This window comes from Diabrotica undecimpunctata, chromosome 4 (assembly GCF_040954645.1).
Source record: "Diabrotica undecimpunctata isolate CICGRU chromosome 4, icDiaUnde3, whole genome shotgun sequence".
Taxonomy (NCBI): Eukaryota; Metazoa; Arthropoda; class Insecta; order Coleoptera; family Chrysomelidae; genus Diabrotica; species Diabrotica undecimpunctata.
The window spans coordinates 27,096,515-27,120,773 of record NC_092806.1 but is presented as its reverse complement, the minus strand read 5'-3'; the positions used below and the strand labels follow the sequence as shown (position 1 = coordinate 27,120,773).

Sequence of the window (24,259 nt, the reverse complement as noted above, 5' to 3'; positions counted from 1 at the left end):
CATAAACCAAACCTAACACATACTCATTCTTACATACACATATCATTTACCCATACATACACTTTATCAACCACAACTCACAAACCAATAAACATACAAACGCCAAAACAAGAAACAAACCAACAACAAACAACTAATAACTACACAAAATACTCACACACACCAAATACAAAATATTGAGCACCCTGTACACTCCTTAAGAGTCGCAATTCATATCACAAGGACAGGAGAGATTGGTTTTCTGTAGTTTTCAAATCTCATTACACAACGACGATACCTGATCCTAGGTGAGGACATAGCCACAATCCTCCACGCATTGCACCGAAAAAACAAAAGGCCAATAATCTGAAAAGGACCGTTTAAACCAATGGAACTTGTACTTAGTAGCGGGCTTAGTCCAACCGGCATCCTAAACGGCAGGAAGTCCTTCTGACTTTTGCTGTCTTGTAGCCACCACGACCACACAAGTCCTGGGAGAGCGGCAATACACAGGTTTACGTTTCCCAATCACAAACCCCTTTCCTTGAAGAGGAAAAAGAGCCTAAACAAGGTAAAAACGTACAGTTCGATCGAGATACACTAATACCAAACTTACATATCAATTCGCTTAGAGCTATATATAAGATACTTAATATACTACGGAAGAAGGCCTGGTTTCATGAATTATAAACTACCGATGTTATTCGAACTATCCTAGATACGATACGACATATTGATTAAAAGGTATTCCTTGAATTCCAATATCAGATAAAAATGTAGAAATGTAGTCTATACCTATATAATATTTAATTTATATTAACGGATTAACTAAGCTTATTGTCTATAAAATAAGAAGCTATTACCTACCAACAAATAGTTTATCTATCTTCGTTGCATGTACACTATTACCAGGCACCTCCGCGCCTTGTTACAACGAAAGTTTTTCACGGCAAATTATATTATAAACACCAAATCATAGTGTTTTAAAGTTTTTTCAGTATACTGTTTTTATAGAATATCAAATGAATTTCTATGACGCTTAATCGAATATTGAATGCAGTCTTTCTAACTTGTTCTCATTTGTTGTAATATATAAATATCTATTTCACTTCATCTACCGGTATGTCATTAAAACCACTTTACAAGAAAAATGTAATCGATGTATACAATAATACAACATAAAATGAAAATTATACAGGTAGAAGATTGGAATAACGATGGACATAGTAGAAGATAAGAAATGTAGAGAAAAGCTCTGAACAGAAGAATCACTGAAATGGTTATTATATAGATCTGCAATTTTTCCATGATCTGTTATTAAATTATTATCTGTCTTTATATACTCAATTTTTGTTTTAACTACTGTTTCACCACATAATTTTTGACACATGTCCAACGAGCCATTGAAGTGCAAGTCATTTTATCAATGAAGTCATTAAAATTTTTCTTTTTTGCTTTTGTTAATAATCTGCTGAGATAATTTTTGGATAATGTATATTCATTACTGATATTCATGTCACTGGGGTGTTTCTTAGATTTTTTATACAAATTATTCTTTCCCCCTATAACTTTTAATAATTTTAAATTGATTCAAGGTTTCTTATTTTTTTAATTTTTTTCGAATTTGTACTTCCTTATAATTGTTAAGGCATGAATTAAACACCTTTGGGCATGAGCTTGATAATCTGTATGTAGAAACGATTTTAATATTTTAATTCTTTCCGTAGATGTTCAAATCGATTGCTGTCATTTTAGAGATCTTAATAATGTTGTACTTTAGGTTAACATAACAGATTTTTACATATACAATAACACCATCATTTCTGTTAAAGTTACCTCTACTATATATGAGTTTCGTATTCCTATATTTGAAATATATTGCAATCAAGAAGCTGTAAAGTTTCCGTTAAAATAATAATTTTAAAATCAGATGTAAATTGATTTAAAGAAAGGATAAGGATTTTTAAGGGAAATTACTATATTTACTAATATGATTGAATTCTACTATTGTATTGATTGTACGCCTTTTATCAGGAATATACAATTGTAACGATTAACATCATTTCAGTAGGTATACTGTTTTTATTGATTTCAAATGAAATTCTATGACGCTTTATCGACTATTGAGTCTTTCTAGCTTGTTCTCATTTGTTGTTATATAATATAAATATCTATGTATTTCAGTTCGTCCACCAGTATATCATTAAAGGTAGCGTATGTATGTCATTAAAACCCCTTTGTCTTGTTTCATGATATAAAACCATACTATACAAAAAAAAAATGCAAACAATGTAGCTATACAATATTACAACATAAAACGCAAATTATAAATGTAAAAGCAAAGAATATCGACACTTATATATAAGCGTCTATATTCTTTGGTAAAAGATTGGAATAACAATGGACATAATAGAACATAAGAAATGTAGAGAAAAGCTCTGAACAAAATATAGTGTAAAACTCATATAAAATAGGTAGTTTTTAATTTTTTATGTATGTTATTTCTAAATACATAAATAATATCGTATAATATTAATATACGAACATAATATATAAAGCCACAAAAAAGTATTCTATCTGCAATGGCCAAAATATCAATACTATCAGAAAAAATTATAATATGACAACATCGCCGTACCCTAAGCATAGGAACTTCGTACCCGTTCGTCGGATCTCGGATCTCTTCGCACGCCTTCGACCAGTGCGCTATGAAAACTCTAAACCCCGCTTTTCTAATCTCAGTTCAGAAATATTCTCGAGGTAGTAGGTGGATTTTTTCGCTGTGCAGTGTTTATCGAGACTGAATTCGTGCTTCTCTTCTGGAAACAAACTGCTGTTCTGTGTAAATATTTACGCTACGGACTTTGAATTTATGCAGTGTTAAATGATATAACTTATTACTACAGTGTTTTGTGCCAAAAATATCCTGGATTACTTGAATAGTTTCCCGCTGGCTTTTATTTTGGACTTTGAGGTAAGGGAACAATGTGTTAGACATGAGACCGGCAAAAGTCTTAAACAAATTTGTATTTTGTAATAGTAATTCTATATACGGTGAGGTAAATTTTTGTCATAAGGGCGATTTTGGCGTTGAAAAGGCTCATTCATGTATTAAAACAAATGTTTTATTTGGACATCTTTCTATTTTCTGTTTTGTTTCCAATATTCCATGTACTTATTGCATGTGTATAAATATGTGACTGTGGAAGATACTATGATGAAATCGAAAATTACAAACAAATTGCTGCAACTAAAGTGATCACACCGATATACTTAACAAAAACTTTTTTTGTAAAGAATACGCTCCTGGCAGTTTCGTAATAATAAATAATAATCAATCAGGCATTTCGTACATTCTGTAAAAGATTGTTTTTAGAATGATAATTACAGTTTATAGGGACTTCTATGTATTATTGTTTAGATAATAGATACATGGTTGGTGTTTTTTTTAATATCCCACAGTATAATTTATTACTGTACTAAATTATCTCTAGTCCTGGACCATACACAGCTGCTTTGTTTTCAGGTTGTAGATTTGTTTTGGGTTCTGAAATAACTGTGATTTTAGTTTATCGCTCACATGCTTTTGTAAAAACCGCAAATGGTTAATTTAAAAAAATATATACTTATTTATCTTGCGCTCGTTGAAGATCTGGTGATCTATTCAGACTGTACAACATTTTCTTTAAGTAGATTGTGTATAGTGTAGATTTTGCAATCTGTTTATCTTTATTTCGGAACAGTTTTCCTTTATTATGTGTGTTTTTTACGAAACTGCCCCTTTTGCTGTGTATTTCATTCGCTTCCTTGTTCTTGACGGTCTCCACTTCTGCAAGTCACTAACTTTTAGCTATTATAGTGTTTTGGTCTCTGTATCTTTGTGGTATTATATGTAAGTTGCAGTTAAGCCAAAGCTATCTTCTAAATAGGCGGCCGATTTCAAGATAAAATCGCAAGATATTTTAAGACAAATCACAGTGAAAGATATCTATAAAACAAAAATTAGCTCAAGCTTGACATACAAATGACACCAAAAACATAACCGGAAGACAGATAAGTAAGACCATGGGAAGAGCGTACAGATTATATCTCTGTGATTTTTGCAAGGTTTTTGTCAGCATAGTAAATGCTGCTTTTGCCTTTTCATTCCTGATCTATATTTCAAAGGAACGTTCCCATTCGTTATTTAAATTCATACCAAAGAGGCGATATTTGGTGATCTATTATGTAATCGGTTGTTTGTTGAGCAAGATCTCTTTGTCTAAGTGTTGTTTTATTTTTGCTTATGGCTATTCATTTTGCGTTTTGGTTTTAATCGACGCTACTACTTTGTTCTGTCACTTATAAGTATTCGCTTGTCCATGTTGTTTAACCCTAGATTCGTTATATGAACTGAATAGTAATGAATGCAGTATTCAACCCCGTCTTATGCATTTCTATTTTCTATCTCCTGATAATTATTGATCTCCCACCATAATACTTGCAATTTATTCGAATTGGTTCATCTGTTTAATTCTGTTGAACGCCTTCTGGTAATCAACGAAGCACCCGTGTATATCGCAATTGACACCTTTGCTGTATTGCAAAAATAATCTCTTGGGTACCTACCTACGAAATTCTTTGAGCTCGGATTTTATCAGTATTCGTCCTGTATAGTCTTGGAGCCATGGGGGCTTGAGCATTCACTTTTATGTCCTTAACTTGTCGGTACCTTGACTTTTTTTTATGTTTTTTTGTGCTTAAATTCGATTTTTCGAGGGTACCAGGCCGAAAACATATCAGATAATTTGTTATTAACAATTGAATTATTTAAATGATTGTGTCTCCTAAATATTGGATATTAAATTTCTTTGATTCGTTTGTTAGAACCTGAGTTATAACAAATTTCGTGAAAAACATATGCAAAATTGGCATTCGATGGGACTTTTCCAAGTATAACTTAGCTTTCATACATGCGATTAACTTTCAAAACTACCTCATTTTAAAGGTAATTGTTTCAGCTTTAAAAAAACTTTTCAGAATTACTTTATCTTTAATAATAAAAATCAGAAATTTTACTAAAAAGTTGCGAAGAGATTTAAACAAAGGCTATAAACTTTGAAAATCGGGCTAATTGAAGTTATAGAACAACTCAAAACGAACACTAAGCTTTGGAAAATGTTTCTATTAATTTTTGACCAAGATGTGGAACTTTTAATTAGGCGCGCTAAGACGCGCAATCAGCTCTCAGTGAATGCGGGTGCGCGTAAACCACACTCGTAAATCAATTTTCAATCTCGCCAAAAAATTAACATGGAAGCATTTACTAAAGCTTTATTAAAACGAATAAATTCACTACTTTTTCACGAAAATTTTAACTATAAGCTACTTATTAAAAAAAACAGTTTTGTTTATAATTATAAAGTAATATGCAACTCTGAATTTACAAGGATTTTACGTATGTAGTAGTCTTCACACTTTTTACGTTAAATCATAAATCGTTTTTAACTTATACGTACAAAAAGTAATAAATGAGGTTAAGTATCCAAAACTCTCATAGACGCTTTTATTTTTATCAATAATAATTATTTTTCTTTGTTTTTTCATATCTTCACGTTTCTGGCTTTTGCGTAGACCATCGTCTTGCAGATCTATACCAAAGCACCGGAAAACAGTATATCAACAGCCCAATTTTTGTATTTATAGTTCAATCATGGCACCCACGACATTTTTTTATAAAATACTACAATTTTTTCTATTCCGCACTAATTTTCAAAGAATGATCTGAATATTTTTATTGATAGTTCCAACATAAGTTGAGTAATTTTTTTCTGATAATTACGATTTATCTTCAATCTAAAGAGTATAGGTATATCTTCAATTCTTACATATAATGAATAATTGCGATGATATAATGAATTAATAGATTATACAGTTCGCATTGTCCCATTAAATAAATAATAAAAAATCAGTTCCTTCTTTTTAAAGAACACCTTTTAATGTTTTTTCTTGGAAATATTGTTTGTTTTATCTTCACAGTTTCAATAACAGGCACCGGCATACAAGTATATATTTCTGCTTAGATCGCCAAATTTAGCAAACACACAACACAGTCATTGTGTGTATGTAGAATAGTCGTGGTTAGCAATTTAATAGACGTATAACCGACGCCAGTCGAATGGTTTTGTTTCTGATGACAATTTTGCTGATTTAGCTGGTAATACGATCAAATAGATAGCAGCGCGTGCTATAATCTCATAAAAACACCGACAAAGGGTATTTTTTTATACAAGCATATTATTGTATTGAATAATCAAGTCTTGTTTAACGTACGATAAATAATGCACGAATAGACACATTCTCATATTTCATAAATAATTTAAAAATAATATGTATGATCTTTTGCCTACAATATCGAATAAGGAATTAAAATTTTTAATATACATTATATTATGATATCATCGTCAATGGTCTTTTGTAAAATATTTCCTAAAAGCAAATTTGTTGGCATATCGTGGCAATCTTTATCTTAAATGCAACAGCACGGAAAAGCTATACAGATGTTGTGTTAAAAATTGTTCTGGGGTTCTTTAACCAGGATGTTCTTCTTTCTGGACCTCGCTCTCCAAATATTTTTCCCTGCAGGATGGCTTGTAGGACGGTATATCTAGATTCATTTCGCATATTGTGTCAAAAACACTGTAGCTTTCGAGATTTGTTTGTGTTCAGTACCTCTCGTTTCTTCTTCATTACAAATGAAGGACCTCTTCATTTGTAATTCGGTCTTTCCACGGGATCTTGAGTATTCTCCGATACAGCCATAGTAGAAGGTAAGACACTTGGGCGCACTTTGACGTTTGACCTCTGCGGCTTGGACCCTACCATCGCCTTGGATGATGTTCAAGTCGTCTCTAATGTTGTTCAGAGCATCACTTTTTATATGTTGTGAACTCCATCAGAGGCGATGGTACGGTTACGCTGTAAAAGGTCAAAGTGCGCTGAAGTGTCTTACCTTCTATTGCGATCGTATTTGTTTTTTCTTTCTTCCCTCTTAATGCTTTGATTTTGTTGCAAAATATTCTGTTATTTTCCTTGTATTCCGACTATTTCTGTCCAAATAGTTTTCTTCTTCGCCATTCTTATCAGATTTTTTACTTTATCTCAAATACGAATAAAATAAATTTGTTTTTGTAGGAAAAACCAGGAAAATCCCTTAATACAGTTCCAACACAGTATTCCGCCTTACCCTTAACTGCCTCTTAACATCGCCACCAAATCTAAAACTGTTCTGAATATATTTTATTAAATTACAAATTAATGAAATATTACATTTTCATGTAATAAATTCCTTGAAAGTAACTTTAGTCGAAAATAAAAAAATATCCTTAAAAAATTATTAGAAGAAAAGTATGAACCGTATGAAATATTTGGAACAAGCAGGAGTCCGAGCTGGAAGATCAACGGAGAGGGCGTAGCATCGCATTTTCCCCTTTATATTAATAGATAGACTGTGGCTTTTGAAGAAGGCCCTCTTTCGGTTGAAGGTGGATCTACCTTTTCCGATGAGTGATCTTATTGCCTGGTTTTTGGTCCATTCTTCATTTATTATGGTGTCGAGGTAGTTGTAGTGCTTTACTCCTTCTACTGGTTTACGAATCTTGATCCTGGAAAAAGATCTAAATTTTGACGTCAATAAAATCTCTATTTTGGATAATATTAGACCAAGAGTAGCGGCTCAAAAGATACAGCTTTGAACAACTCTTCAATGAACCAGATGTCGAAGATTTATTAAAAATAAGCAGAGGATGACCTCAAATTAGGTGGTTGGATGAAGTTGAGACCGACTTAGGGCTATTAAAAATTAGTAGATGGCAATATGTCCCCAGAAACCGAAGAATGGAGACGAATTTACAAGGCAAAAAAGCAGGATAGATTTTTACACATGCCAGTACTAGTAAACAATCGAGTGGTTTTGATCTGAAACTAAAGTACTTGTTTTGTAATTAAAAGTTTTTGAGTTTCAAACAAAAAAAAAGGGGATCCATATAAGGTATTCAGAATGAATTCAACAAGCAAATATTGCTAATGACCACAGATATTGTTAGAAATTTAATAATGAATCCGAAGCGGAACTCGAAAAAGAGAAAAATTTGGGTGAGAAATGGGATATTGGGGGACGAGAAAATCTTAGAGCATTTTTTTATTTTGGCCTTTATCTCAGTAATAGTTTCACCCATTTCCTGTTGAATTTTTGTGTAAGCATTATCACGGGCTATTTTATTTTAATATATAGCGATGATTTAGAATTCAAAAGACACTCCATATATAGCAATAAATTATGGTTTTTTCATCACCCCAACGAAACATTTTTTAAATTAACCAGTTTAAAAATAAAACGATTAATTTTTATTACCAACACAACAAATCTGACAATCTTCTGCTAGCTACTGGACTGGCATGCCCGTGATGCCAGTGACACTCTCCACGCATGCGCCCTGCATCTCACAGCATGCTACTAGCAAGAAAAATCAAATTCTTTGCGGTTATCTAGTATGCCAGTTAACACACACACTTGCCCGTTTTACCCGAGACAGTAGCTGGTGCTTGCTAGGTACTGGTATACCATTGTGCTAGTAACAGACATGTGTATCTCCGGCTTTAATTTTAATAACTGCGGAAGCATTTCCATGTTTGTTATGTATTATTTTACCATTTGTATTGAATATCAATCTCTGAATTCCATTGTGCTTAGACTCTTTTTTAATTATACGTATAAAAAATAAGAGCAAACAACGCTATTTTTTCTGATAGATAGTTTAAATCAGGCTTAATTAATAAAAGTGATACATCAAATCCTCTCTCATTACTTTCTGACACAGATTATGAATTTCGTTGGTTATTAACGCATACACATTGTTTGTTGTAAATAGATCTATATTTGTCGAAGCAGATAAGCAAATCGACAGATAAAAAGATATACCCGATTATCCAGCACTCCAAAGATTTAGGTAGGCAATTTTGACCTTGGTTCGTTAGGTACAGTACAACGATAAAGAGTTGAGATATTTTCAAAAATGCTTTTACATACATATGTTTTGTGTATGATACAGTTAATAGCTCTTAATTCTGAACATACGAGAAACTAGAACAGCAAAAATTCTGTACAGTCATATTTAACAACTTACAAGGTTAGAGCCGGTAAAAAATCCGCTTACCAAATCCAAGTTTCACATGAATTAACTATTATAGTACAATTCTTTAACAAAACGAGTCTCGAGAATTGGAAAGTCCAGGACCATTTTGCGGCATTAGTCAAAGTTCAAGTTCAAAAGTCGCTGGCAACAAGTAAAAATTCGTCTAGTTTATTGAATTTAGTACACGGGTGCTGAAAATGATCATAACTATGGCGATTAAACACTGTTAACTGAGGAAACACCCCTACTACATAGAAAATGGTTTATATCAACAGGAATACAGGTCTTTTGTGGATGGAAAAATATTAAACTAGTAGAAATTACGTTACTTGTTGGAATTTGGGACAGTTTTGATAGATCAATTTTCCAGAGAAAGGAACTGTCCCCCTTGAACCAGGCGTCTTGATATATTGCTGTGAACTAATATATCAAAACCCTGAAAGATACTAGAGAAACACTCCTAAATATGTTTCGAAATGTGTTCGCTGAGCACCTTTGCTTAGTTTATAGCTGGCAACTGAAAATTGAAATCCGTACATAGTCTACAAAACACATGGGTCGATAAGATGCGTAAAGATCAAATCTATAACAGGTAACAGTGACAGATATTTATAGGAATATTATTGGAAATGTAATAAATGTCAAATTAATGAAATATGACCAAAATAGTGGAAGTATGATGCAGTGATTAAGTTTATTTAAAACCTGATAAAGACATACTGTGTTCATAAAAAGAAGCAAAAGTTTCTTCTTGGCATGTAATTGTATAAAAATATATTTCTTATTGTCATTGTTTATCTATTCCATTGCTGTTTGTTACATTGATATTAGGTGTTTAAGTTGGTTTATTATTATATAACCAGTTATCTATTATCGCGTTTTTCCTTCATTACTTACTTTTCTATTATGTTCTGGTCAGAGTTGTTATCTGAGACTCCTTTTATAAACCGTGATGAGATGTAACGAATAATTACACCAGAGATACATATAAATGACCCCAGGTGTGTCGATAGCACACGCGTTCCTTTGAAAACAACAAATTTCATGTAATTAAGACATAATCAAAGAAAGATGTATAGGTCATACAAGTTTTAATGTTAAACAAAAAATTAGAGGAATCTAAGGAAAGAGACTAACAGACTCTTTGGCAAAACGAGGCTCGAGGGAAACCTTGGACGACTCAGAACCATTCTTTGTACTTTACACAATACTTTGGTCATAATGTGGCAGGGGTGGTCGGTCATTAGATTATGTAGAGCCTAGAATGGTTAGATCATGGAATATTACTTTGTCTATTTGATACACCAATAATTTTTAAAAACATTGATGGCTGAAGGCCCTGAACGACAAGCGCGTAAAACCGAGGCTTTATGGCTAGTCCGTAAAGCTCACCAGTGTTATCATTGCAATACCGCGGTTTTATGACGAGCCTGGCTCGGGGGTCGTTATGTTTGTCATATTTTTAACTTGGTTTGTCATGTAAAACCGTGTGTCAATCACGGACAGCCAGTCTAGTCTGCAATATTTGTCGATTTTTCGCCACATTATAGTGTTTTGTTTTTGTATTATAGGTGTCACTAAAGACATAAATTCATTGTATGATTCTTCTCAAAGAGCCGTGCGTAAACCGACCGATGTTCTTTAAAACTGTGGTATATTTCCGTACCTCGATCACCCCCCACGATAATTAAGAACAAATAAAAACTCTAAACTATAATTTTATTATGGTATAGTTAAAAATATGTTATTTAGTCGATAACGAATAATAAAAGTAATCTTTCTTGTATGTTGAGTGTGGGTTGGACTATGTATTCAACGTCTTGTAGAATATAATTTATTTGTCTTTATGTTACCCACGTATCTACCGTCACAATGGTACCTACACAGTAGATCCTCTCTAATTAAACGATCATTATAATGCGGGATAAGGCAGATATATTGTTTTGCAATATACACCAATCTGGATTCGGTCGAAAGTTATTCATATCACAGCTACACTAAAAAAAGTGGTTTATTATAAAAAAAAACTTTAAGTACTCACATCTTATAAGCTATCTATCTACGAGGGTCCTGTATCTTTTTTGGTCGGTCCACTCCTCCTTATTTATGGCTCTATCTCTCATTATTCCACCGATTCCTTCTCTTCGATCTAATGCTGGTCTTCCTCTCCTTCTATTCCATGGAACATCGTTCTGTTGAGGTCGGTTTTGGCCATCGTTCGTCTTCCATTCGCACTACATGCCCGTACCATAAAAGTTGTTAGGATTCCATTGTATCTACGGTATTGTAAATCCTTCCTGTTCTTCTTATTTCCTTATTTGGGATGTGATCAAGTCTGGATATCCGAGACGTTCTTCTTAAATAGTCCATTTCTACTACCTCCAGATTTTTCTTCTCTTTCATCGTCATTTGCTAACATTCAGATCCGTACGTCAAAATTGATTCTACAACCGACTTGTAGATTGTCATTTTTGTTCGTTAACTAATTTTAGGAGACCAAAGTAATGAGTTTAGTGTTTGTTCTCATATTTTGGCTCTGTTGAATTTTGTGCTGTTTGTCATGATTCGATCTTCCTTCCTTCGCTATCGCTATATCTATAATTATAAAACTATCCCTATATATTAAAAACACCTAATAAGCTTCACAGAATCATACGATTTTATATATTTCAATAAAGAGTAAGATAAAATCACGTTGTATATGGATATGGTGTAAATTTAATAAACTTTGTATGGCGTTATACATACGGCACACAAAATTGCGCTACGAATCATAAAACAAAGTCAGGTAATAATTTGCACGAACAAAGTCGTGCAATACAACTGTGATGCATTCTAACAGTTAAGTAGTCCCAAATGCATTCAGTTCTATACAGGTTGACTCAAAATGGTCTTAGTCGGGCTGGAAGTCGAAGTAAATGGACACTAGCCTGGATACCAGGACATAAGGGCCAACGAGAAGACTGATAGACTGACCCGAGAACAAGTATGCTCTCTACTAGTTAACCCTGCATCTTCAGAATCGCAAAAACACAGAAAAGCGGAACCATTCACAGCTGGATGCAAAATAAGTTTATTAAAGAGTTTATGAAAAGATATCTAGAAAAATTTACACACCTACAAGGACTGTAGGTGTGTAAATAATTGTACTACGTCACAGACGAAAGGGAATTAAATAATAGGCAATACAAAACTATTTGAGTCATATGGACTTGACGAGGCTTTTTCGGGATCTGGAAACGCATTACATGTTTTATGCTACTGCGGACTGTAAGTGTAATAAGTAATAAGACCGTGATATCCAGAACTTAAAAGGAAAAAAGGAAACTTTAGAAGCATCAGGGTTGAGGAACCTCATCAAGTCTAGATGTTAAAAGACAGCCCAATAGATCTTCAAAGATCGCAGTGCGTTAGGTCATTGCTATCGTATTTCTGTAAGTCTAATAAAAATGCTTCTTGTGTACATGATTATATATTCGTAACAAAGACAATACTCGCCTTTATTCAATATTTAAATTTGTGAGTAATTATCTTTGGTTTATGGGTAAACTATTTGGATTTTAATCCGTAAACTGATTTTCGAAATCAAATGTCAGATGGCGCTATTGCGTCCAGATCGAAGCCATTTTATAGTTGCTTCTATTATGACAAAAAAGATTATTTTCACGTTCAGAGCGTTTGTGAATAGCCGCTCCGAAGATCCCTTTTAGGGTGAAATACGTATAAGCGGATAAACAGACGCACTATACGTAAAATCAATTCTTAACTGTCTTTCCTTTTATTTGGATTTAAAATCAAACTTGAAACTTTATGGAATGTGATTATAAATGATTTTTATGCAAATATATTATAATAGATATTTATTATTAATTTTATGTTCTTGAGTAACATGTTATTGTTTTTTTGACACTAATTTAGATGTTTATTGCTGATATGTCTGTGAATTGATATTGAAGGAAAGTTTTTCATACAAAGACATGAATCTAAACTACTACGATCGGATTCCGATATATACAATCCTATTCCCCGAAGAATAGTCGCATTATCATCGAAATTGATCCCGATACGTACAAGCTACTGTCTATTAAACTTTCTATTCTATCAAGTGTTTGTTGTAGACATATGTTTGCTTGATATGCATGGGTATCAAGTGAGACAACTCGAGATACGTGTTTTATTATACAAAATACTCGAGAAGATAGAGATAAGCCACTGCCAAATCATTGTTAATTTTTTTAAAGCGTTAAACCATTCGAATTTAAATTATGAAATATTTAGATAAAACCCTGTAAATATCTTTCTAATTGAGATAATGAATACCGGGTGAAGTCAAAAGAGTTTAATTTCTCTATCTAAAATAAATAATGTTCTTTCTGTATGTTACGTTTTTTGTACAGATTATTGATTATTTGCTTCGTTAGTGAACTGAATTTGTGTAAATTTTATAGATACTTTTTATTTCCAAACACTTAAGTATAGTTTTTCTGAATTTCCTAGACAGTGCGCATTTCAGCCTATCATGAGCAACATACTGCGCATGGAATAGGTCGTGGTGTTTTCATTTTGGTATCGTTGCGGTAAGAAATATAGTAGAACGCTCAAGTTTGTAAGTTTTGATAGATCTGATTTAATATATAGTGCGGCGGCTGGTTATTCTGGTACCTAATTTAATATGTAATTAAAATTATTTACTTTTTACTTTAAAATATATCGTTAAATGAAGACATCGTATGTGCTAAAATTTATTTTGACCACTTCTTTATTTACATTTTTAACCGTACAAGAACCATTTCTCTTACTGCATGATTGCATTGATAATTGATGTAGAATAGCTTTTGTAATTACTTACTGTTGTTATTGTTAGAATTATTGATAGATGCTTAAACAGCTTTATAAAAAACATAGTTAAATCTAAAATTAACGTAATTATATAGTTCAAAATTGTTTTAATTCGGCAAAAAATGCACGCATGTGCCGCTCTTTTGATTTATTTTAAAAATACAAAATCTAAAATATAACAATTTTTAAAACGAGAGTCTTCATTATTACACTTGTAATTTGTCTGAATATTAATTGCACAACACAACAATTACCAAGGAATCACTTAAAATAGATATACACGTAAGTAATTTTCTCCTTCTTTCCTATTTTCGACACCATCATTCAATTCAATAATTTGTTAAATTGTTTCGTGTGTAGAACTCCAATAAGTTTTTTTTTGTATAAAAATCTTCGAAATACAAATCATTTTCCATTAAAAAGCTTTGTAGTTCAGCTATCTTTGAATATGTATTTGGTATCTTAGTGAGTTGACGGGAATGATAAAAGGACTATTGTAAAGTGTGGTCAAGCAGTATTGTTACGTGATTCTTCATAGCGCCTCTTTAACACGACGCCATATTTGTTTTTATCATATAGTTTTATTGTGTACATAAAATCCAATCGTTTGATACCTCATAGGACAAGATTTGATAAAAACACATCACAATCTTTTTGACACGACGCCATGTTTGTTTTAATAATCGTCTTCCTCTATCCTTTCCACGATACCGCATACATGATGATCCGTCTAACCGTTTCCGAGCTGTGCGACTTTGCGACCAATTTGCTATTTTGGACCTTAGATTTTCTTATGGAGATTTACATAGGAAAATGACCTGTTTTGGCGTCGGAGTGAGGTTATTATCCATCTTTTAATTAAATTACAGTAAACAGAAACACCGTACTAACCAACTCCTTCCCAATTAAAACGCTTCGCATAGCCATCCGGTCGGTTGTGACACAAAAGGGATCTTACCGCGACTATATGAGTTCAAATCTGGATGTAATTCTAGGAATCGTAATTTAGTAAAATCTATACTGTTGTCTTGGATTAACTGAAGATATTTGACAAGAAAGATGTTTACAAAGGCAGCAAGTCCGCTCGAGGGTTCAGCTCCTTGGATAACTTAATTACTTGGCTATAATAAAAATCGAAATAACAAAACTGATATTGGTTCCACCTGGAATCGTAATATTAAATGCATACCTTAGTGCAAACTATTGATTTTATATGACAATTTTGAAAAGCTTTTCTCGTGAAATGTGTATGCTTAATACAAAGAATATGATTTTGGCACTATTTTTTTGTATATCAATTCAGTTTAGTCAAGCTATGTATATTTTTCCATTTTTATGTTTTGTAATCTCTGTATTTGTAGTATATATGTAAATTTTCTTCTAGGTTTACATATATGTATAATTTGAAATCTTTAACTGATTTAACTATGAGCCAAAGTTGAATTAGAGATTGGGAGCATTTTTTTTTTGTTTGCAAAGTTTATTTTTTATCTTCCTATGCGTATATTATGAAAACCATATTTAAATTCTGTGCGACAATCTGTATCTAAAGGTGATATGTTATCGATACCGTCTTCCTAAGAGGTATTTCTTGAGCGCATCATTTTATTTCTCGTAAAACAAATATTTTCTAGTCCGTGGCACGTTACTCGACATCCATCAGCGGCAGTCGACTTTTTGTCTCTAGTTTCGCGCATTGGCATCCCGCTAAATACGTTATTACTCTCTTGGAAATGGTTCTTCCTCGCAAACCTGTTGTGGGTCATGGACTTTTATGTCCATCGAGCTGATTTATCGACGAAGTGCCCGGCGACTATTTGTCTGTTTAGGGCATGAAGGAAATAGCCGAGAGGAAGTCTTTCTGTTGGATTCAGTGAATTTTCCGAAGTTACCGTAAGATGCCGATGAATGGTTTTCTTTTGAGAGAGCATGAGTCGGCGATAAAATGTGTATAGTGTTTGTTATTTGCTCGGGTATGTTGGAAAAAGTTAAGTTTTATTGTAGTAGGTACGAGTGCACAGTCCTACAAATTGAAAGGAATGGCGAGTATTTTGTTGCAAAAGAACTACAGAACTACAGAAAAGAAATTTAAAAATGTGGTAGTTCAATTAGATAGAAAATAACATTAAGTATAGAGAATGACTAGAAATATTTTCAAAATTATAACTATCAAAAACTAAAGGAATAAAAAATAAGGAGTTTAAAAAGATGTTGATTGCCAAAAAATAAAATGTAAGATAAAAGTAGAAATGAATCGGAAGAGTCTTTTGAAGAATTTTTTCTATGATTACACACTAGTAATTTTGCCCGTCGCCTCCAACTTCTGACTTCCTCCAATTTTATCGTGTCTCCCTCTAATTTTTCTAGTAAACGGAAATAAATTCAAATCATGAATGTGTTGCTTGTGTGAGTCCATTTCAAAAGGTAAAAGAAATAATAAATTAGACTTACTCACAATCAATTTAATTTAACTATCAGACGACCGGTTTCGCTTTCTACAATATGCAAAGCATCTTCAGGTCACGATACAAAGTTAAATAAATGCTGAAAATAATAAACCCATATTAGGGTGTTGTCTAATAAAGGTAAAACAAAGATAGGTGATATAAATTATATAAATTACAGTAATTATGCCAATATTGCATGTCTGTGGTTTTTCAAAATGAATAAAATGTTTAAGCAGACAAGGTAAGACCCACAAATTGGTAAAATAGTCTATTAAACTGTAATGAATTAATAAATAAACAAATAAATAAAACATTACTTACATGCCGGTACTCTATTAATTGATGGTTGAGAGAACATGGTTCAAACTATCTTGTATTGTTGATTGGAGAACTCAAGTCAACTATTGTAATTGTTTAACAGTTAACGGGGAAGTTCTTGAGGAGACAGATTTTATCCAATGAAGTAGAGATAGGTAAATGTAATTGTTTGTTTGATGAAAGTAATGTTCTATACCATTAAGTTCTTTAAAATTATTTATATTTATTCTGGAGATATATTTATGAAATGTGTGTTATTTATTGAGATTTTTATTTTTGTTTTGGAAGGTGACAGTTGTGAGACAATGAATAAGAATAGATGTACAAATTGTGTGGGTGTGCAATTATATCAGCTTGTAATTATCAAATTAAATCAAATCTTTGTTAAAGTTATGTTGCAATATGTGGCAAATTGTTGTAAAGTCCAATATATAAAGTTAAAAATTAAAATTGAGACACTTTAAGACACACAGAAAACACTTAAAAAAACGGGGGGACGAAACAGACATTAAATTTAAAAAGGGGAGGATCTCCAAGTAAGAGATGTAGTTCTTTTAAAATCCTCCCCTTTTTAAATTTAATGTCTATTTCGTCCCCCCGTTTTTTTAAGTCGTAATTTATTATTTCTTTTACCTTTTGGAAATAAATACCTCATTCCATTCTCCAATAATTTCTTAATTCGGAGCAAACCCATTCACGGGAGTAAACTCACTCACAAGAGCGAGTTCGTTGTACTTTGGATGTATTATAGCATGTAGCATTATTCATTCGTGACAACTCATAGTAATTTTCAAATTTTCTTTATTATCTTATTATATATACTTCATTTTGATTATCATTATATATTTTTTTAATTTCGACTTGGTTTAGAATGGAAACGTTTGTACTATGAGCTGTCCAAGTTATGCGCAGCATTCTTCTCCAGCACCACATCTCAAACGCATCAATTTTTTGCCGCTCGCTTCCGCAAAGAGTCTAAGTCTCGTCCCCGTATAGAAATATTGAGAATATAAGGGCATTCACCAATCTCATCTTGATATTTTGAGAGATAGATCTGCCTTTCCAAACTTTAGTTAGGCGACTGACCGCAATTTGGCCATACCAATACGTCTCCGTTCTGAAATCAGAATAACCAGAGACAACCAAACCTGCGAGCTAAATAGACGAATCACGTTGGGATGGGCGGCATATGGAAGGATGAGAGACATTTTTAAAACAAATACTCCAATTCACCTGGAAAGGAAGGCATTTAACCAATGCATCCTACCAGTCGACCTACGGAGCAGAGACCCTAACTTTAACGAAAGCTACTGCCGAAAAACTGAGGGTAACACAAAGGCGAATGGAGAGATCAATGCTGGGTCTGACCTTGAAAGATCGCGTGAGAAATGAGGAGATACGCCGACGAACTGGCGTTGACGATATTATACTGCGAATCAATAAACAAAAGTGGAGGTGGGCTGGACATGTTGCTAGAATGGAAGACGGAAGATGGACGAAGAGATTATTGGAGTGGAGACCAAGAGCCGACAAGCGAAGTCGAGGCAGACCACCCACCCGATGGACCGACGACCTAAGGAGAATAGAAACAAACTGGATTGCAGCAGCTAGAGATAGAGAGAACTGGAGACGTTTGGAGGAGGCCTATATCCAACAATGGATGTGAAAACGGGGCTGGATGATGAATACGTCTCCGAACTTCTGCTTCACAGTTACCATCGTTATTTATACTTTATACTAGACCTGAGATAGACAAAACTGTCCACTATCTGGTATTCCTGTAACCTTTTAGTCAGTTGAATAGTGTGGAATCTGTCGACCATCATTATTTTTGTCTTAGCTTTATTGATTTTCAGACGAACTTTATTGCTTTCGTACCCTTTTCTGCTTCTAAACTTTTCGCAGGAGATTAAACATTTCGTGCTCATTTACTGCTATAAGTGTATTGTCATCAGCAAATCTTAAATTGGAGATTTTCGTACCAGTCATTGTTACTCCACCGGCCGACCCATCTAAAGCCATCCTCATGACATGTTCACCATAACTGTTGAATAAGTCAGGTGACAACACGCATCCTTGTCTAACTCCTCTCTCGGTCTTGAATTGGTTTGATAACTTCTGATCTAGTCGTACTGTTGTTATATTGGACTTACTTACTTACTCCGTGGCGTTACAACCCTTCCTGGGTTTTAGCTGCCTCGACAACATGCCTCCACTGTTTTCTGTCTTGAGCAACCTCCATCCAATTCTCCACGCCCATAGTTTAGGTCTCCTGCTATATTATCTCGCCACCGGAGACGAGGGCGTCCGCGTGGTCTCCTTCTAGTTGGGACTTTCTCCCACACCAGTCTTACTGTTCGTTCGTCAGAATGTCTTCTGAGGTGTCCTGCCCATTGGAGTCTTCTGGACTTTATTTCTTTTATGATGTTGGCGTCTGGGTAAAGTTCTTCGATATCTTTGTTAGTTCTTATCCTATATTGTCCTGATGCTTTATCCAGCACAGTTATATTGGACTGGTACATATTTTAATAAGTGTCACCAGTAGTGTTGCCCAAAATCAGTCTTGGTCTTGCAGTCTTGGTCTTTTTCTTGCGTTTTCGCAAGACCAAGAGCAAGACTAAGACCGCCTAATTTTAGCAAGATCAAGACTGACCGTGCAAGATTTGAGCAAGAATAAGACCGAGCCTGCGAGACTCTTGCGTCTTGCAGTTAGGACTGAGTATCGTTTTATCTGGGGCATATAATGACAGGCAGCAGATACAGGATAATGCAGTTGATATTCAATGGAAAGATCGACGGAAAAATAGGAATTGGTAGGAAGAAATACTCATGGCTCCGAATCCTTCGTCAATGGACTGGCTTATCAGCAGATGAATTATTATATGCCGCGCAAGATCGAGAACGATATCGGCAAATCATCATGGAAGCTCAGATCGTTTTAGGGAGTATAGTAGTTCGGGTATGTGCTTAGAGACTTTATGAGACGCAAAAAAATATGTAACAAAAATTTAGAAAATTGGACTCATGCGCATAACGAACAATATCATAAACATACACAGCGAATTGAAATATTCATTAAAATAACATTTGACACGTTTTCAGAGGTTATAATTACAATGTAAAAATAAAGTATCGACAACGCAACTGCAAGTACCACATGTATGTATGAACTGAGCAAACAGCTGTCACATTTTGATTCAGACAATCAACATTTCCGGTGCTTTGCTCACATTTTGAACCTTGGTGTACAAGATCTATTAAAGACCTTAGCATTACTCAGTGAAACTGACAATAACGAACAAGAACAGCAGTATGAAGCCTATGAAGACGAAACTGAGGAAGATGAAGAATACGCACCAAATATTGCTGACTAACGTACAGCTATAACAAAATTACGCAGTATTTTCAGTAAAATAAAAAGAAGTGACATATTGCAGAGGAAGTTTCAGTCTGCTTCTGAGGCAGCTACCGTTCCATCAGATCTGAATTCCATACTAGACTGTCCAACGAGATGGAATTCCTTACGTTATATGATTGGATTTGGTTTAAAAGTGAAAACTGGTATTAAAATATGCACATCTGTCACTGAATTGAATGATTTTCAAATTACAGACAGTGATTAGGAAATACTCGAAAAATAGATAAATTTCTAAAAAACTTTAAAATTTTGTCAACGAAAATTGGCGGAGAAAAATGTGTTACTTTACCACTAGTCATTGCATCATTCAATCTCTTGTTTGATAAAATTAAATCTATCGTAAAACAACTGATGAGAAACCTAATCGATCTGAAGCGGATAAAAAGTAATTCTGGGTTTTCAAACAGCTCGAGACAAAATGCTTAAACAATATAAGAAGAGAAACTGGGTTTATTATATCTCTTTAATTCTAGACCGAAGACATAGGGCTCAGGCTTTTGACATAACATTATGGGGATAGCAAATTAAAACAGAAATCCTGCGAGAATTTAATGAACTTTATAAAGAATATAAAGCTCTACACTCAGTGAATAAATCTCTAGAATCACCAAGAAATGAACAGAAAAGTATGTGAATATGCTGATGATAAAAACTTTTAATAGACTTTCAGCAACTGTATGCATGCCCCTCGACTTTATCTGGTTCTTGTCATCAAGCCTAAGTTATTGACGAGTTGGAGGAGTACCTAAGTAAACCCAGAGCCGCCAGCACGAAAGACATTTTAGAGTGGTGGAGAACACATGAGACAGAATATCTGACTTTATCGAAGATGGCTTGTGATTTTCTTTCAATACCTGTTGAGAGATTATTTTCCAAAGCATGATTAGTAATTATAAAACATAGAAATGGGTTAAGTGATGAGTCAGCCAGATAGTTACTTTGTATTAATTCTTGGTCAAACGAATTAATATAAAGTAACAGTGATGTCAAAGGCTATTGTGTAAAGTTCTGTAATTTAATTTGTGTTGTGTTTTTATTTATATAAATGGTATGTTGAGTAAACTGTATTTTGTTGTATTAATTCTTGGTCAAAAAAATTAATATAAAGTAATAATATTGTCAAAGCTATTCATATGTGAAAGTTTGTGTCATTAATGTGATTTTTTTGTGTTTTAACCATGTTTTAGCACATGTAAGCTTACCAAATGCAAACGTTTATTAAGAAAGAGATTGACTCCCGTGAGACATGGTAGATAGCTCACTTAGTTAAAGCACAGGCACGGATTGCTTAGATCGTGGGTTCAAACCCCAGCCGGTGTCAGTTGTTTAGACATTTATTAATTTGGTTGGTCTTAATTATGGCTATGTTAATTCAAGCTTAAAATGTACCTACTCTGTTACGTTGTTCTAAGATCTAAAGTAACGTTTAATAAATAGCAATAGGCTAATGGGTAACTGCGAGACCTGCAAGACTCTTGCTGCAAGAAGACCAAGATTAAATATATTGGCGCAAGACCAAGACTGTCTAAGTCTCGTCTTGTGCTTGTAACATTAGTTACCAGCTGCATTGGTGTGCCCATTTCTATTAAAATGGACCACAGATTTATCCAGCTTACACAATCAAATGCCTTTTGGTAGTCAACGAAGCATATAATGATAGGTACTTGAGATTTTCTAGACTTTTCAATGAGTTGTCAGGTTCAGAATTTGTTCCCGTGTAGCTTTACCCTCTACAAACCCGCTTGTTCCTGAGGCATTTGGTAATGTAGATAAGTTTTTAATCTGTTTTTGATGATATGCAACAAGATTTTACTAGCTTGTGTTATTAGTAACAGGATTAAGAAAAGAACGAGTTTTTTTTTTTGTAGTTTTTCTATATTTAATTCATCCAAATATAAAATGGGATTAGGCTAAAAGTCATCTGGTTATTAAGATCTAATGAACTATATTTAAGTAATAGCTTTGTTTTTATTTGTATTTCTGTCAGATAGGATAAAAGCTTTAAGGAAAAAACAAATAGCGAAGCAGTAAAATTAGTCATTAAATATTCACAACATAAAAAGTGAACTTTATGCACATGCACCGTTGCAGTACATGACACTAATAAATTCAAGCATCGAGCAAAAAACCACTTTTCATATATTGCAGTCGAAAACGAAACCCTGTCCAGTGCATTTCCACATTAAGATATGACTCCGACGTCGTATATGACATGTCATGCAAAATAAGTATTATATACCTAGCGACATAGAAGCAAAGGCGTACATTTCTCGGTCTCCCCGTTTGACGCATTTTATAAAGCCATTGTAATAATACAGGCGGGAGCATCAACCACTTGAGCTATCATAAATCTCGTCCACGAGGGTAGCAACTACCCCCATAAATAATTCAAATCGCACATGTTCGTCAGTGGATGTGTGACACGTTCCCCCGTGTTTTAGCCGACTTTTTCTGTTTTTTATATTCGGGTAGAGTGCTTTGTATATACTGTTTCACTGTGTTTCAATCAGTTACTGTGTTTATGTTAGAAAGATATTCTTTTTTTTTTTTGGTTATTATCACTAAGGAGATTGTTTCGTTACCCCACATATATTATATTTTGTGTGAGATGTGCATTTTCGTACGAATTAGATAAAAGAAATAAGTATTAAACAGGAAATCTTGTGGTCACGTAATAGTTAGGTTTAAGCTTTTAATAGACATATAATAGCAAACTTAAATGAAGTCCTTGATAACTGTTTGAGTGAAAAGCCTCTCATCTGAATTATTTTTTTTTCATTTCGAACATTTTTTCTTGTTTTTTTCATGTGTTGGTAAAACGATTTAAGAAATTGAATTGTGTTTAAATTTTTCATATTCAGGTTTTTATATTTGTGAATGCTAGATTTTTTATGCTATTGTCGATTTCAAAGCGATCGTTTGGCATTCTAGGTTTTCTCATACTGTGATCTGAAAGATCTTTTGAAGGTGCAGGACTCTTGTATAGAGGTTATATCGGGCATTCTCTTTTTAAGTTCGGCGCTCCCTTCGGCTCGCGGAGATAAGAATACGGCCGAGGTCAAAAGGCCCTGCCTGTCGTAAGAGACGACTAATGGGTAGGAATTGAGAGGTGGAGAGCCGTCGCTTGAGGTATCGGGTTTGTAGAAATGCACACGGTTGCTTACGCGACACGGTCACCGGTCTACATTCCTAGTATCCGAGACGAGACTCTCGTGGGACCACTCTACTCTCATTCCAAGAGAACCTGGCGAGGTTGAACGAGCTGGGCCCGTACATACCTCTCCTGGCCTTGTGTCAGGCGTGGTGTGGGTGCCCCGGTACGTACCTGTCAGGAGATTCAAGAGTGGTAGAGGAGAGATCCTCGGCGGCGACCTGTCTACGTGCGAGGTGGAAATTCCTCTGTCTGCTTCGCCTATCCCCCGTGGGCGAGATAACGGGTAGGTGCGTTAATCGCAACACAGGTACTACGGGGAAGGTGAAGCCCCACGAAACGTTTCTAATATACGTGGCGTGGCACCTTCATTTTGGTGTCGGACTCGTAGGGGCAGTGGATTCGTTAACGGTCGTATAGCCGAAAGGCTAGGTAGACCAGGGTCCTGCCAGTTTTTAATTGGAGGGCACAAACGCTTAACAATGTAAGTTCGGCGGAAGCCAGCTTATTGTACTAAATGATTAACCTATAGAACCCTTATTGGGGTCATTGGGACCTACTTGTGATAGAGATAGAGTTCATGACTAGACGGGGCCTACTTTTTGTTCCTTTGATATTTTTATTTGTGGACTTAAAAGTCACTCATTTCTGAGTTCTTTTCTGGGTTATATATTTTTGCTTTAGTCTCCTTGTCCATTTTATACCCACGAGTTGGACACAATACTGTCAGGAACGGCAGTCCATCCATACTGTACCAAGGCTATAAACCTCCCAAAGTTAACCAGCTTACTAGGGCATCGCGTATGAAAGTGGGCACGGTTATGTTACACCTCAAGAGTGCAGTAGTTGCAGCACAAAACTCACCTCTAATGATATCCAAAGTTCTCTAGTGATTTTCCTATTCAGGATGTTTATTTGGTTATACCTTATTCAC

The 24,259-nt window shown here is 34.3% G+C and overlaps 1 protein-coding gene across 2 annotated transcripts in view; it reads left to right on the top strand.

Moving 5' to 3' along the window:
- The first annotated feature begins 2,703 nt into the window (after positions 1-2,703).
- Positions 2,704-24,259, top strand: part of fz2 (frizzled 2) — a 162,101-nt gene continuing 140,545 nt past the window's right edge. For both annotated transcript variants that reach the window (XM_072529180.1, XM_072529179.1), the window contains exon 1: positions 2,704-2,953. The gene's annotated coding sequence lies outside the window, so the exon portion shown is untranslated. The remainder of the gene's footprint in view (positions 2,954-24,259) is intronic.